Genomic DNA, 16,604 nt, shown 5'->3' with positions numbered 1-16,604 from the left:
CTTGTAATTATAGATTTTTGTTTATTACGACTGTTGGCAAAAACACTTATGTTATTTGAAATAATTATTTCTTAACATCTTGTCTTGTAAGGTTGACATTATTTTCTCATGTTTTTCGTTTGTGATTCGACCCCGCGCCGTCATAACTCTCAACTGTTTTATACAAATCAATTAAGTTTAAGTTTCTGTTTTCTGTACACGAAATAGTAACGGATATAAACAGTCATTATATATTATTTTATTATTTCATTGAATCTTTTGAGATGACGTTTCACAATTTGTGTATTCATTATTTGTCATATCTCAAGTGGATAGAGGCGTTGAGTCTCTAAGGTTCTAACGAATGCTGAGTTTTTGTAACTGCATCCCCAGTAATTACTGCCTTCCATAGTTGTTGTTGTCTCACCATGTCTGGGACAATTAATCCTTCGGGGCCCATGGTGTAGTGGATAGAGGCGTCGAGTCTCTACAGTTCCAAGTGAGCCTTGTCTGATGATAGCGGTTTCAATCCTACCTCAAGTTAGCCAGATGATTAGTTGGCCAAAATGTAGCGAGTAATTACTGGGGGATACAGCTACAAGACTCAGCATTTCTATCCATCGCGGTTAACCACCTGAAGAAGGCCAGAGGATGAGGTGGCCGAAACATGGTGAAAAAACTATGAAGATGAGGATAACAGTCCACAAAAAAAATGAATACACAAAGTAGACAACTGTGTTCAGGTAGAGGGCTCAGAAAGCAAAACAATACAATATTTTTTTAAATAACATTTTTCGGGCCAATGTCACAGTGTATTATCTGTTCTGATGTTACACTTCACCTTTTCTGTCCTCGGTCAGTGGAGGAGAAATCTTTCATGACTGAGACAATTTAAATTTATTGGAAGCCTGGAAAAATCATGGATTACAATAGAAAAATGCGAGGATGAAAAGTAATATGGTTAAGCTTAAACATGGAAAAGTAAAGAACTAATTGGAAAGGAAAAGGACAAGATATTCTAGTAAAAAATATAAATTTATAACTAAAAATTTTGCAGCATTAACATTTAAAAAAAAATTCAATTTATAACATTATATAATCAATTCTTAATGCTGCAATATTTTGAATTAAAATTTATATTTTTTACTAGATTATTTTCTTTTCCAGTTTTATCAACTAGTCCTTTACTTTTCCATGTTTACGCTTAACCATATGACTTTTCATGCTCGCATTTTTCTATTGTAATAGATAGATTCTTGTTTATTATTATTATTATTATTATTGTTGTTGGCAAGAAATGATATTGTTATTTGAAAGAATTATTTCATAATGTCAATGTTGTAAAGTTTGCATGAGTGTTGGGACGATTAATCAGAATCTGGAATCTAAAAAAAATCGAACTTTTGGGGGTATCAGAATCGGAAAAAATTTGTGCCTATTTTCTGATGCCAAAAACGATTCTTTTAATTATCTTTTTTTTTTTTTTTTTTAAATAAAATCTTCCATTGCTGGTAGTAATAATAAAATATTTATTTTAACTTACCAAGTAAAACTAAAATCTATAGACCAAGTTTGTTTGAGAAAATATTTGCACTTCTAACATCTGTTTTTACGGTAATCGCGACAAAGTAATAACCAACAACCTCATAGTTAAATATGAAGAGATTTATAAACGTTACAATATTTTTGCAGTATAATGGGGATATGATCCCGCACAGTCGGGAAATTCTGTTTATAAACCATGCTACTAGGAACCGACGAATCGAATTAATTCACGTTCTGCTACGAACCAATCAGAAACTAGAATTGCTCCATAAATATTAAACCTTTCTGTAGCGATTTCACATATGTTTTCTTCTTCGTGTCAACACGGGAACAATCTTTTGCTCTATGGATTCCAACTCGAGAACTGTCTACTACAAACCAGTCACCTCCCAGGAACGAACCATCGGAAACTGTTCTGTCTACTGCAAACTAGTCACCTCCCAGGACTTGTGTAGAGCAACAAACCATTGGAAACTGCTCTGAAACTAAACATGGCTAACACTTCTAGAATCGGAATTGGTAATTGTATCGGAAGTGGGAATTTAGTATAAAATTGGTAATTGCGTCGGGATCAGGAAAAATATTGACATCATTTGCTTCTGAATATTTTTCATTTGTGACTTCTCACCCTCATAACTGTTAGCCATTTTGTGTGGATCAATGAAATTTCTTGATCTTTGGTTGCCATTTTCTTTACACAGAATAGAAACGAATGTAGACAGCTGTGTACAGTTACATAGCCTGTAGCAGGGAGCGAGCGAGTGGGAGGTGTTCTTCAATCCCCACACATCATTTCTGAGAACAGAAACAGCTGTTTGTTTCTGAGTTAGTTTGGTGACATCTGGTTGCCGCAGTGGTGACCTGGCAGTCGTAGAGATATTTGTTTGGTCTTGTATTTTTCTAAGAATTTTCCGACGATAGAACACTTTACAAAATAGCCGATTTCAAATCTAATGTCCGGAAATATTACTTATAATTCGTCCTCACAAGTTATCAATTTTTTTTTTTTTTTTTTTTTTTTTTTTACTATTCGTCAGTTTTCAATCCTCTCATGATACGCTTCGTCATTCAACTGAAAAATTGATTTCATTAACCCTTAGTCTTGATAAATTGTTACTGACTAGCAAATTAAAAAAAGTAAATAAAATAAAAAGCAAATGCTTAACGTAAATGCAGGTCTTTTTATCGGGTTTTGTTTTCAATTGCATCCATACAGAGACGCACGTTTATAGTAGACTAGCAGGGAGACCCGACGTTCCCCGGGATTGAATGATCATTGAATGTTTCACACTCGCATATTTTGTATTGTCATTGAAATCAGTGAAATTGCTTCTTTTTCAATCAAATCGATTGTCTGCTCTAGTTGAGGACCCACTGCGGTGCCCCAAGTGGAAGCTTCATATACCTCTCACAATGATTTAGTTCACAATATACTGTAGTCTACATTGCACTGTAGAGAACCCACTGGATTTTATAAATTATTTTTATATATATATAATAGTTTGAATTAAAGTTTAAAATGCAAAAGTCAAGAGTTATGGTTCAATTGTGCTCTAAACAGAAACATTCATTTTGAACGCACCCCTGTCATATCAAAGAACCTACTGTTGATCTTATATGCCTAGCCTGACTGCTTGTGCAGTGATAATGGCTTGAATTTAAGTTTAATATGAAAAAGTGTTATGGTGCAATTGTGTTTTTAAATAGAAACGTTCATTTTAAACGTGCACCTGTCATGATAAAGAACCTACTGCTGATTTTATATGTTCGACCTTTCGGCTTATGTGATAATAAAACTTTTCAAGTGCACTTGTGATGTTAGGTTGTGTAAGGTGTTAACTTTTATCAAAATCGCCTGTTCCTTCTCTCGTCTAATTTTTTTTTTTTTTTTTTTTAATATTGATATTTATCAAAGACATTCTGATACAAAACCTAATTAAGAACACTCCCAGACACATAAAGTAAGTTTGTGTGAAATTTCATAAAAATCAGTTCAGCCATTTTCGAGTCCATAGGGAACAAATTCACACACACGTATACACACACAGTTCCATTTATATAATAGAGAATTTTTATGACAGTTGGTAAAAAAAATTGTCATTTCAACAAATTATTTCATAACATCTGTTATAAGGTTGACATTTTCTCACACTTTTTTTTTCATTTGTGGCTCGTCACCCTCATAACTGTCATCCATTTTGTACAAATCAATGAAAGTTCTTTGGTTGTCATTTTCTAATAGCGCAAATAGAAATGAGACAGCCGTGTTCAGTTAGAGATAACCTGTAGCTGTAGGAAGCGAGGTGGAAACATCTTCTTTGATCCTTACAGATCATTTCCAATAAGAGCAACAGCTGAATTAATTGCAAATTATGGCTAATTAGAAAAATTAAAATGGAAGTTTTCCAAGCGGAACTAAATCCCAAAAAATTGAGAAATGATTTTTTTTTTTTTTTTTTTTTGTGATTAAGATATTTATATTTCTTTTGATCGGTTTGTTTGTCAGTTCTACTTTTTCTCATAAACTACTGCGCCGATCTGGCTGAAGTTTTGTATTGGTCTTTGTTATGATAAGGTGCAGCAAACTAAGTATTATTGTATGCGTTTGATGCACAGATAGAGGGTTAATGTATGTAAATGGTCATAGGTACAAGCAGAGAGTTTATATAAAGAAAGATAATTATTTCCGCAATCAAATGACACCACAGATCATACAAACCATGAAAGGAGCAAACCGGAAGTCCTTCAATAGAGTTTCGCCCTCATTTCGCCGCATCAGTAGAATATATTATTACTTGGGTTTTGAAACCTAAGTCACATGCGTACGAGGGGAGTATCTTGCTATCTGAACCACCACCACCACCACCACCACCACCTACAAGAAAGTCTATTAACTTAGAGGAATTAATACTAGCGATTCGTATTTAATGCAAAAATAAAGCACAAATTTAACCATATTTACCCATCAATTTATCGTAAAATTCTCATTCTATCTCAACGGGTTATAACTTTTGCCCGTTTTTAACTAGCTAAAAAATATTGTAATGTTATTTTATTGACTTTTTCTTTTTTCTTTTTTTGGTACTCCTGCAGTATTTTACCCACTGATTTCACGATCTTAGCCGAGCGTTGATCGACATCCGTCGGAAAACGCCGGAACATGGTGAGCGGTACGATACTCTATCAGCCAATCAGGGCGCTTCAAACGAACGCGCAGCAGACGAATAATTTTCATTGAAATTACACACATAGCGTTTCATTTCAGTTATTTTATTGTTCAAAGTAAAAATACACAGCCTTTCATTTCAGCTATTTAATTTAGCGATAAAAAAAAAACTGGGAGCTGTTGGAAACATATTTATGCGAATTTATGTGGAGACAAAAATTTGGACACAACCCTTTTGTCTCCATAATAAAGCAAATCGCGGAAGGCTACCCGGTTTGGGAAGGAGCTTCTTTCCACATCCTCTGAAAACCCTTTGCTCCCTACTTTGCCTCTACAGTCTGTAGAAAATCTTCCAGTCGGAACTAAAGATAAACAGTAATTGTTGTTCCCCCCCCCCCACTACAAACATTACTGAAAAAAACAAAAACAAAAAAAAAACATTGTTGTTACTGTTTAATAACGTTTTGTTAAAAACAAACAAAAAAAAAAAACATTGACTGTTGCTTACCCCCCCCCCCAAAAGCTATCGAAAGACAAAATGAAACAAAACAAAAAAAAAAAATATTCAACAAAATAAATTTATTTTACTTTAAAAAAAACTTACGGTAAGTGTTTGTGATTTATTTTATCCAAATTTTTTGTATTAATTTTATCCATTTTGTTGTGTGTGTGTGTAATATCTTTTCCTTGTAATGTTGTTGCTATTCACATACTTTTAGCGTTCTTGCACCGTAGCTCCGAATTCTCGGCTTTCGTCGGCGTTAACGCCGAAAGCGTTCGTCAACGCTCGGCTAAGATCGTGAAATCGGTGGGTAAAATACTGCAGGAGTACCCTTTTTTTAGCAAAGGGAGAACGGTTAAAAAGTTGCATATTTTCATTGACTTTAACTCTAAAGCTAATAAAATTTGCTCTGATCCGGTTCAAGAGTCCTTGTTGAAAAAAAAAAAAAAATGATTACTGATCTGTCTTTTTTTGTCCACTAATTTCATAGATCTTATATAAACGAACATTTTTACACGCTCTTTTACTCCTCCTTCTCCCCCATTCATTTCTCTGTAAATCTTTTATCAGCTAAAGCAAACACTTCAGCCTTTTTTAAAATCAATGTTTTTTTTTGTTTTCTTTTGTTCTGAAAGTTTCTTGAAAAAACAATGGCAAGAAAGTGTTGGATACTGATGAACCATTTTAGACAAGATTCAAAATCAACCTAAACACCCCTCCTTCCACCATTCCACTTGTCTGCCAACTTGTTTTTTCAATCACCTTTCCAGTGATTATTTTAATGACTTCTGGAACTAAAGTGTGTGAATATACATTCATAGTTATATACAAGGGTTGTTCCAAAAGTATTGCCTCCTATTCTTTTTTTATTCTCGTCTGAATGGATCAAATAGGATTGCAAATTGCATTGTTATGATGACTGAACTTATGCATTCATGAACTGAAAGTTTCAACTTCTGCAGATATTGATGGTGTGAGTTTCTTTCTTAGAAACTCCCGTCATGGACGTGCGTCAGAAGCAGAGATGCGTCATCGAATTTCTGGCAAAAATGTATCAAAAATAGTGGTTACTATGTAGAAACATAAATTCTGGAGCATAATAGGTTGCTCATTTTGGTGGTACCAATCCTGTCTTTGTATGTCTTCAACTTTTTGAGTTAAAAAGTAGGAGGTATTACTTTCAAAACAACCTGAATAAGTAAGATGGCAAAATGTGTGTACGTGTATGCGTGTTCGTATGTCCCGCAAAAACTTCTGACAGACACGTCAAAACGTGACAAAATCGGTATCATTTTAAAGCTCGGTCTCTCGGATGACAAATATCGAAAAATTGGCCAAAAACATTGATTCCTTCACCCTCAACTGGGCTGTTTTTTACAAGGAGGGGTCGGTTTTTGTGTCACCATTTTCACAAGTCATCGTCTCCTTTCGATTGACTACCCTTAATTTCACCGATCGTGACTTCCGATTTCGTGGTGGATGCATCAGCTAAAACGTTAGGTTTTTTTTCACCTTTTCGTGCTTCACGTCACAGGTTCAAGTCTGCCTGCCTACTACCACTTTTTTTTTTCTTTTTTTTAAAACACCTCTCTCCACCCAAGCTACCTACTGTTGTTTTAAACCCCCCACCCCTGGGGTTCCTTACTACATCACCTCTACACACCTGGGCAACACCGGGTATACAAAAAACATTCCATACATATGGTATTCAGAATGACTGGAAAATCTTTTTATGTGAAATGGCTTTTTATCTCTCTATATTATATTACTCTTACTTGGTCTCTTAGAAACTACTGGGTCGATTTGGCTGGAAATTTTGTATGGACTTTTATGATAAGATGCAGCAAACTAAGTATTATGATATTCATTCCATACACAGTCAGGGATTAGTATTTAATGCAAAAATAAGCACAAATTAAACCATATTCAACCATCAATTTGTCATAAAGCACTCCTTTTAAATCAACAGAATAAAAGGTAAAAAACAGTTTAATTTCATGTTAAAGTATATATCTTAGGATGGCAAGATACAAGAGAAAAAAAAATTTCGGCGATAACATAAGAAATGAACAATGAAAATTGAGATTTAAAGAAAAGGCAGAGTAGGGAGACTTTTTACTTTTTGCTAACCTTTCAACAGGGATAATGTTCCAGTTGGCCAGGAACAAAGTAGCGAGCATTTGTGTACGCAGAGAAGTTATTTCACGGAGGGTTTCCACACTTTATTTATCGCCTTAAAACTAAACTCCATATAGCCTGCATTTAAACCCATTATACCTATCGCCCGTGTTCCAGAATTCATAATGATCGGTCAATTAGTTTAGGAATGAAACCTGTAGAAGTAAATATATAAACGTACCTAACTTTATATTTATATATGACATTGGCGTCAGACACGTAATAAATTTAGATGCAAATGGTAAGTGTCTTTGAGAACAGGAATAAAAATCCGTAAAATAGATGAGAAAGGTTGAATTTCTGTCCTGTGCGAGAGAGAGAGAGAGAGAGAAAAATCTCTGAGTAGCATTATTTTAACTTGGCTGTAGCCCCAACCTCCCAGTGTTTATTTATTTATATAAGGTTAGTCAATACATTTAAAATAGGCTTGCTTCTAAAAGAAGTGTATTTATGAAACAAGATAGTCTGTGTGTGACGTATGGTAAAAATGGATAGTACAACTTATATAAGAGTTAAATAACTAGGGAAGTTGTCTAGTTCTTTCCCACTGCAAGAACTCCGATACCAAGATCGGAAAGTGGGATTGAGAAATCAGCGCCTAAGAGGAGGAGCACTCTAACCCGCAAAAAATGCCTGTAAGCGCGCCTCAGGCGATTAGCAATAAACTAACCTCTTCCCAAAGAGAGAAGGTAAGGCCTGGGAGGATGAATCTCCTAGAACTGCACAGAACTAAACTCCCACCACAAAATCAACAGGGACTGGATAATTACAGAAGGGTCTAATTTCTGAGTATTTAGGGAAAAGACTTTTAGTACTCATTGTAAAATTGAAAGACAGAGCGCAAGTTTTTTGCCATAGTTTGCTGTTTGTTTTGTTGATGTATATGACCACTAATGATGGTTCATCTATGAAATAAGCACTTATCTTTCGTGGCTATGATGGTGAACATTGTATATCTTAGTATAGGTTACAGTAGGTTACGATTAGTATAGGTTACAGTATGTTACGATTAGTATAGTATAGGCTACAGTATGTTACGATGAGTATAGTATAAGTTACAGTAGGTTACGATTAGTATAGTATAGGTTACAGTAGGTTACGATTAGTATAGTATAGGTTACAGTATGTTATGATTAGTATATAGTATAGGTTACAGGATGTTACGATTAGTATAGTATAGGTTACAGTATGTTATGATTAGTATAGGTTACAGTATGTTACAATTAGTATAGTATAGGCTACATTATGTTAGTGTAGTATAGGCTACAGTATGTTACAGTTAGTGTAGTATAGGCTACAGTATGCTACAATTAGTACATTGCTTTAATGGATAATGAATTTAAAAAACAAAAGGCTTCCTTTAGTCTTGACAAACTATCGATACCCACTGTAACGGTGCCTGTGAGTGAAATTATTGTGGCAAGATGTGCGCAATCGCTAACCATACCTCTCTTGTGTCGACATTGTTAAATACCAGTGACAAGTGGAGGTTCAGGACGACTGGAAACAAATGCCGAGATAAGCGGAGAGCACATACAGCACCTAGAATTCGCAAATGGTCACCCAGCTGGTACTAGTCAGGCTCAACGTTGCTTAACTTCAGTGATCTGACGAGAACCGGTGTGTAAACGTGATTATGCTGTACAATAATGAATAAGGATATGACAACGGCATATTCTTTTCATTGTTTTTACTCTCGAGTATATATCCGACAGATAGACACTGTTAATCAACCGAAAACCGCATCAATCTATATAAAAGCATATATGATATCAACGGATATATACTCGAGAGTCAAAACAATGAAAAGAATATGCTGTTGTCCTAGCCCTAGTAATGAAAGATGATTTTTTTTTATGAATTCATAACGAGTTTTGTTCCCTGTCTTCAATGCAGTTAACATAATGAAAGTATATTTACGGCTCTAGCACTGTTGAGCTATTTATAGAACATTGTTTTTGTTTTTTTAATATTTGAAATATATATTTCGCTTAAGACAAGGCATAAAGTCACTTGATGTAAGAAGCTAAAAAAGATAAATAAAGAACTTCATGGTTGAAAACTAAGTGCTAGATTGGTAGAATCTGACCAAGAAAACAAAAAATTTCATCCTTTGTCAGAAACATCGTTCATGGAATGTGAGAAAAAAATAAGGGAAGTAAATTACAAAGCTTGGTTAAATTTCTACTCTTCTCAAATGTGCGACCATTAAGTTATCTAGATAAAATGCCATTGAGGATTTCTCTTTATTCTTTATGGATGGATAATATCATTTTGTGACGTCATCCACTGTGCACAGTTGTCACCACTTCAGGTTGACTGAATTACGTCATCGTTTTGACATCATCCGATGCATACAAGATCCAAACTTTCAGTAATGTAGTAGCAGGGAGATCTCACGTTGCCCCGGATTAACAAATGTTCCACGCTTCTAATACGTTTATATTGTATTTATTTGCTTCCCCACCAAAGCAAATTAGGCACAAGGCTGTTTTTAATGTGGGGTAAAAACCAGCTCCCCTAAAAGTAGGCAAAAAGGGGGCACTCTGGTTGCCAAAAATAATAATTGTCCCAGTATAGAGGGTTTCCCCTCCATTGACTGGTACAAATTATCTTAAGTGCAGCATCTGCAGAACAGATACTACATTTTGATCCTGGCCCGAACGAAGGTCGAGACTTTTATTGTCATCAAAATCTGTGAAAGCACTCATTTTTTTAAATCAAATTGATTGCCTCTTCTAGTCGGGGACTCATTACGGTGCACTGGACGGAAGCTTCATATGACTTCCACAGTGACTTAGTCCACCATACATTGTAGTGTACATTGCACTGTAAAGAACCTACTGTTGATTTTATCTAATTATTTTTTTATAATGGGTTCACTTTAATTTTAAAATGCTAAAGTCAAGTGTCACGGTTCAAACTCTAAACAGAAACATCCATTTTGGACGCGCTCCTGTCATATCAAAGAACCTACTGTTCATTTGATATACCGAGCTCTTCTGATTGTGCAGTGGTAAAACTTCTCAATTGCACTTGTGATAATTTTGGTCAAAATTGGACTGTTCCTTTTAATAGTTTTTTTCGATTATCGATTTTTTTATGCTTATCGAAAGCTTTTCAATACTAAACCTTTGTAAGAACACTCAGATACATAAAGTACATTTGTGAGGTTTTTTTTTTTTAATTAGCCCAGCCGTTTCGAAGTTCATAGGGAACGAACTCACAGGCACAAACACAAATTATTTTTATATATAAGTAGAGGTAAGGAAGAGTATACATTTCCAATTTCCATGAAAAGGGTCAAAAGTGATTTGATCCAAAAAAAAATTTTTTAAATGACAAAATAGATTTTATTTTGCGATGATTAATAAGAGTTTCTCACGAAAATTCTTTTGCGTATAGTAACCTTGAAGTGCGAGAGGGAAACTTGTGATTGCTTGGGGAATATAAAAGGAAGTGAGATGGGAATTTCAAGAAATTCTGCTTGAAATGGTCAGGACGATTTCAAGGAGAAACGAGAGGCGGGGACAAACAGCCATCGAGTTTGTCTAATCGAAAAAATAACTATTCAATTCACTTGTATTTTTTCTCTTTTCTTTCTTGTTTGCTATTTTTTTTTCTTGTTTTTTTTTTCCTTGTCGACGAGGGAAAAAAAGACAAGGAAAAAAGACGAGAGAAAAAAAAAGACGAGGAAAAAATCATTCTTTTTTTTCCTTGTCTTTTTTTCCTTGTCTTTTTTTTTCTTGTCTTTTCTTTCCTTGTCTTTTTTTTTTCCTTGTCTTTTTTTTTCCTTGTCTTTTTTTTTCCTTGTCTTTTTTTTCCCTTGTCTTTTTTTCCCTTGTCTTTTTTTCCCTTGTCTTTTTTTTTCCTTGTCTTTTTTTTTCCTTGTCTTTTTTTTTCCTTGTCTTTTTTTTTCCTTGTCTTTTTTTTCCTTGTCTTTTTTTTTCCTCGTCTTTTTTTCCTCGTCTTTTTTCCTCGTCTTTTTTCCTCTCGTCTTTTTTCCTCTCATCTTTTTTTCTCTTGTCTTTTTTTTCTCTCGTCTTTTTTTCTCTCGTCTTTTTTTCTCGTCTTTTTTTTCTCTCGTCTTTTTTTTCTCTCGTCTTTTTTTTTCTCTCGTCTTTATTTTTCTCTCGTCTTTTTTTTCTCTCGTCTTTTTTTTCTCTCGTCTTTTTTTTCTCATCTTTTTTTCTCTCGTCTTTTTTTTTCTCTCGTCTTTTTTTTTCTCTCGTCTTTTTTTTTCTCTCGTCTTTTTTTTTCTCTCGTCTTTTTTTTTCTCTCGTCTTTTTTTTCTCTCGTCTTTTTTTTTCTCTCGTCTTTTTTCTCTCGTCTTTTTTTCTCTCGTCTTTTTTTCTCTCGTCTTTTTTTCTCTCGTCTTTTTTTCTCTCGTCTTTTTTTTCTCGTCTTTTTTTCTCTCGTCTTTTTTTCTCTCGTCTTTTTTTCTCTCGTCTTTTTTCTCGTCTTTTTTCTCGTCTTTTTTCTCGTCTTTTTTTCTCGTCTTTTTTTCTCTCGTCTTTTTTTTCTCTCGTCTTTTTTTTCTCTCGTCTTTTTTTCTCTCGTCTTTTTTTTCTCTCGTCTTTTTTCTCGACTTTTTTCTCGTCTTTTTTCTCGTCTTTTTTTCTTGTCTTTTTTTCTTGTCTTTTTCTCTCGTCTTTTTTTTCTCTCGTCTTTTTTTCTCGTCTTTTTTTTCTCTCGTCTTTTTTTCTCTCGTCTTTTTTTCTCTCGTCTTTTTTTCTCTCGTCTTTTTTTCTCTCGTCTTTTTTTTCTCTCGTCTTTTTTTTCTCGTCTTTTTTTTCTCTCGTCTTTTTTTTCTCTCGTCTTTTTTTTCTCTCGTCTTTTTTTCTCTCGTCTTTTTTTCTCTCGTCTTTTTTCTCGTCTTTTTTCTCGTCTTTTTTTCTCGTCTTTTTTTCTCGTCTTTTTTTCTCTCGTCTTTTTTTCTCTCGTCTTTTTTTCTCTCGTCTTTTTTTTCTCCTGTCTTTTTTTTCTCTCGTCTTTTTTTTTCTCTCGTCTTTTTTTTCTCTCGTCTTTTTTTTCTCTCGTCTTTTTTTTCTCTCGTCTTTTTTTTCTCTCGTCTTTTTTTTTCGTCTTTTTTTCTCGTCTTTTTCTCTCGTCTTTTTTTTCTCGTCTTTTTTTTTTCTCGTCTTTTTTTTCTCTCGTCTCAAAAAGTGTTCTATGTATTTCTAAATATGCCAACAAAAGCAGGTTTCGTCTTTTGTGTTTGTGTGTGTTTTTATTTTACATTGGTCGCTTTTTTCTCTCTTAATTCTGTTCAAATTTTCTCAAATCAATAAAACATTCCCAACTGCCGCATCTTTTCGAGTTCAATGTCAGTCGAATTAAAAGAGATTCAAGATTTAACCCAGTTTAGTTATAAAAATAAACAAATAGAAGTGCACAAAAACTTCACGTATATGGTAATAAAACTTGTTTGTTTGCATTTTGAATATTTTAGATGGTGAGAAAGACAAATGAGACGAGAAGTGGTGGGAAGATGGGAATAGAGGAGTAGTAATAATAACTCTATAAAGAGAATGATATCTATTTATTAATACGATATCGTGTGTGTTATTTTGTTTGTCACGCTTACATCTTTTTCTTTTGAGTGACTGTCGTTTAATTGTTTAAGTTTTGGTTTCAGTTTCGATTATAGCAGAAGGAACTCCAGTTTTGATTCGAGCTGAGTACCCAACTCATATGTACATATCTTTTTATTTTTTAAATCACAACTTTATAATATATAAGAATCGATAGAAAATTAACTCTATAATAATATATACGAAATCGGCATAAATTAAAATATATTTAAGTATATTTTACGACCGGGCTACGTTGAGCATCCCTGCTAGTTTAGATAAATACTTTAACAGTTTTCACAAAAGAGTTACAATAATATCAGGGTGTCTCCATTTATGTTGAACATCTGCAGAATGCCAACATCAATATATTACATATGAATGAGTCTCCTGTGGAATTTCCACAGGTTCCGCTAGTGAATGAATAATTGTAACACTACCACCCCCACTCCCACAGATTGTCGCCCACAGTTACCGCGATTACAAGTTAAATGCGATCCCTAACCACAGGATCACAAATGTAACATCGTCTAGTCTCGGACCCTTCAAACGTATTCACTCATTGGTCGCTGGAACCGCACTTTTATAATGTCATTTTTAGCTCCAAGGTGCGCAAAACACTTAGGCCACTAAGTCCAGTGGTAACACAATTTTCACACTAACGGGTTTTTGGTGATACTAGTAAGTACTTTCCCTCTCTGTAAAGTCTCCGGGATTAGTTGTTCAGTCATTGGGTGTCACTAGTGGCTTCTTCTCTCACAAAAGGCCACCGTTCAGTTGAACACCCTCATCACTGGAAACGTCTAGTTTGTCGATATGCCGCTTTTGTAACATTGTTGAGTCATGGGGTTGATCATCTGCTACTGGTTATTGGAGTAATGAAAAACTGAATCCTTTTCAAACACAACAAGGCAAATAATGATGGACAAATCATACGTAACTGTGTATCAAACCATAATTATTCGGTTAAATATTCAAATACATGTGTATGTATAGATTTCTTCCATATAATACAGCATAATCACATTGACACACTGGTTCCTGTTAAATCACCAAAGTTATGCAACGTTGAGCCTGGTCAGTAGTAAAATGGGTGATACTTTGGGAATACCAGGTGCTGTATGTGCTCTCCGCTTATCTTGGCATTGTTTCCAGTTATCTAACACTTCTTGCCACTGAACTCAAACAGTGCCAATTCAGGAGAAGTATGGTTTGGAATTGTGTAACCCTTGCCTCATAATTACACATGCTGTGCCCTTACAGAGGGTATCCATTGTCTTTTGAAACTGAACAGAACCTTTCAGTTCATATAAAAAGAAAATGGATAGATACATTTTTTGATTTAAGAAAAACGTTTTTGAATCAACTTGAATTTTTGTTTTCATCTTAACGTTTTTTTTTTACTAAGTTGTCTGGGGTAAGTTTGGTTGGCGATGTCTGCCTGGGTGAAGTTTGGTTGGCGATGTCTGCCTGGGTGAAGTTTGGTTGGCGATATTTATCCCAAAGTCCAGATAATCTAAGACTGGTACTGGCGTGGACTCCTCAGGAAAATGCAAAGGAATCCCTTAATCATTCCAGGACTCCTGCTTTTATTGACGCACAAATTGCCCTCTCTCTTTCTCTGCGATTACTATATCTATTTCAATGACTTCTCTCCTGTGTTATTTATTCCTCTCAAAATTACTCCAATTATATTTTCTTTTCATCTCATACTAGCGGGGATACCCGGCGTTGCCCGGGTGAGAAACACGAGGGGGTGGGTGTTAAAAAAGTTTTGGTATGTAGGTAGGATCGAACCCAAAGCCCTGAGGTGAAGCTGGAAAATAAAATGTGAAAAAGCACGATACGTTAACCAATCGGCCAGCAAGAAAGAGTTACTGAAAGACCTTTGAATTTAAGAGAATTGACAGGTGCTCGCACCTAATGACTTAATGAGGTCAAGTGGAAATCATGGGGTTAACATTTTCTGCGAGCGTTATGATAACGTAAACATTAGCTAGTCAGCAGTTAACATTTTCTGCGGGACAGTTTTTAATGAGGTCATTAACTCCGTTTGTTTTTGTTTACCCAACTTTGGGGAAAATCAGCTCCTCGTTTATTAGGGCAGTGTCCACACCAAAGCAATTGTTTGATATGATGCCAAAAAAAGAAAGCTGACATTGACCAAACGTTTACATCGCTTTCCAGAGACAATCGGGAATTACCGATTCGAATCCAGTTCGCGTTTTTATTCTGAAAAGTGAAACATACCCGCAACGATCTAAAAATCTGGAAAAAATAGCGCGTGAAAGTCGGGCAAATTAAATACACACGCGACCCCCGTTCGTAACTCATATATAATATCATTTAGACGTGATATAAATAAGTTTTAAGAAGGAATGAGCCGACCAAGAAATCCAGCGAAAAAAGCCTTTTACAGACATGCACAAAAAGCGAACATGCATACATACACACATTTTCGCTTTTATATTTATAAACTAGCGGGTGGGAGGAGGGGTACCCGGCGTTGCCCGGGTATTTGTAGGTGTGTGTGTTTTTGGGTAAATGAAAAGAAAAATCGTTGGTTGTTTTAAATAAAAAAACAAAGCCTTGACGCGCAGTTGGAAAATAGTAAAGTGTGAAAAAAAACGTGCGACATGGCAGATTTCTGTTTTTGACGAGTTAATGACGTGAACTTTGAGTGCGGGACAGTGTTTTATTTACCGCGAGTCTGTTTGCTTCTTTTTTTTATACGTAAAATCTTAATAATACACATGCGGCGATCATAAGTAATAACTATTCAGCAGTTAACATTTTCTGCGGGACAGTTTTTAATGAGATCAATAACCAGGTTTGTTTGTTTTTACCTAACTTTGAGGGAAACCAGCTCCCTGTTTATTAAGGGGAGTGCCTCGTCTCGAAATGAAAGCAACCATTTGATATGACGAAGCCGACATTGATCAAATGTTACATCGCTTTCTAGAGACCACTGAGCGTGGGCCAGGCTATTTATTTGCTCCCCCGCCAAGCAAATTAGGCACAAGGCCGTTTTTTAATGTGAGGAGTGAAGGGGAAATGTGGACCAACTCCCCGGGGAGTAGGAGAGCTGGATAGTGACAATTGGTATGAAGGGTTTCCCCTACATTGACCAAGGTCTTATACGTGGGGTTGCCCCCACATATGGTCTTTGCTTGTAGTATCTACCAGAATAGATACTACACTTTGATTCCGGCCCGAAGGCCAAGAACAACCCACTGGGCATGGGCCAGTGATTCGAATTGAATTTCCCATTTTTATACTGAAAAACGAAAGCAACACGTGCCGATCCAAAAATGGTGAATATTTAACGTTTCAAAGTCGGGCAAATTAAATAGAGAGGCGACCCCCCCCCTTGTTAAGTTGTAGATATTATCATTTGGACATGGTATAAAAAGTTTTAAAAATGAGCGATGGCCTCGAGAATTCGCCGGAAAAAAGCCTTTTAAAGACATACACAAAAAGCGAATATACCTACATACACACATTTTCGCTTTTATATATATAGACTAGCGGGGGTACCCGGCGTTGCCCGGGTGTTTGGAGGTGTGTGTGCTGTTAAATAAAAAAGAAACTGGGGAGGGGGGGGTGAAAGTTGGTAGGATCGAACCCGAGGCCCTGAGGCGAAGTTTGAAAATAAAATCGG

At 35.4% G+C, this 16,604-nt stretch overlaps 1 long non-coding RNA gene and 1 pseudogene across 1 annotated transcript in view; one reads left to right on the top strand and one right to left on the bottom strand.

The window, feature by feature from the left end:
- LOC145297724 (uncharacterized) overlaps positions 1-16,604 on the top strand; it is a 229,286-nt gene that overhangs the window by 101,624 nt on the left and 111,058 nt on the right. The window lies entirely within an intron of this gene.
- Positions 8,901-9,017, bottom strand: LOC145301578 (5S ribosomal RNA; annotated as a pseudogene).

The sequence above is a fragment of the Euprymna scolopes genome, chromosome 18, assembly GCF_053919585.1.
Source record: "Euprymna scolopes isolate OS-2025 chromosome 18, ASM5391958v1, whole genome shotgun sequence".
Classification (NCBI taxonomy): domain Eukaryota; kingdom Metazoa; phylum Mollusca; class Cephalopoda; order Sepiida; family Sepiolidae; genus Euprymna; species Euprymna scolopes.
This window is presented reverse-complemented; position numbering and strand designations above follow the sequence as displayed.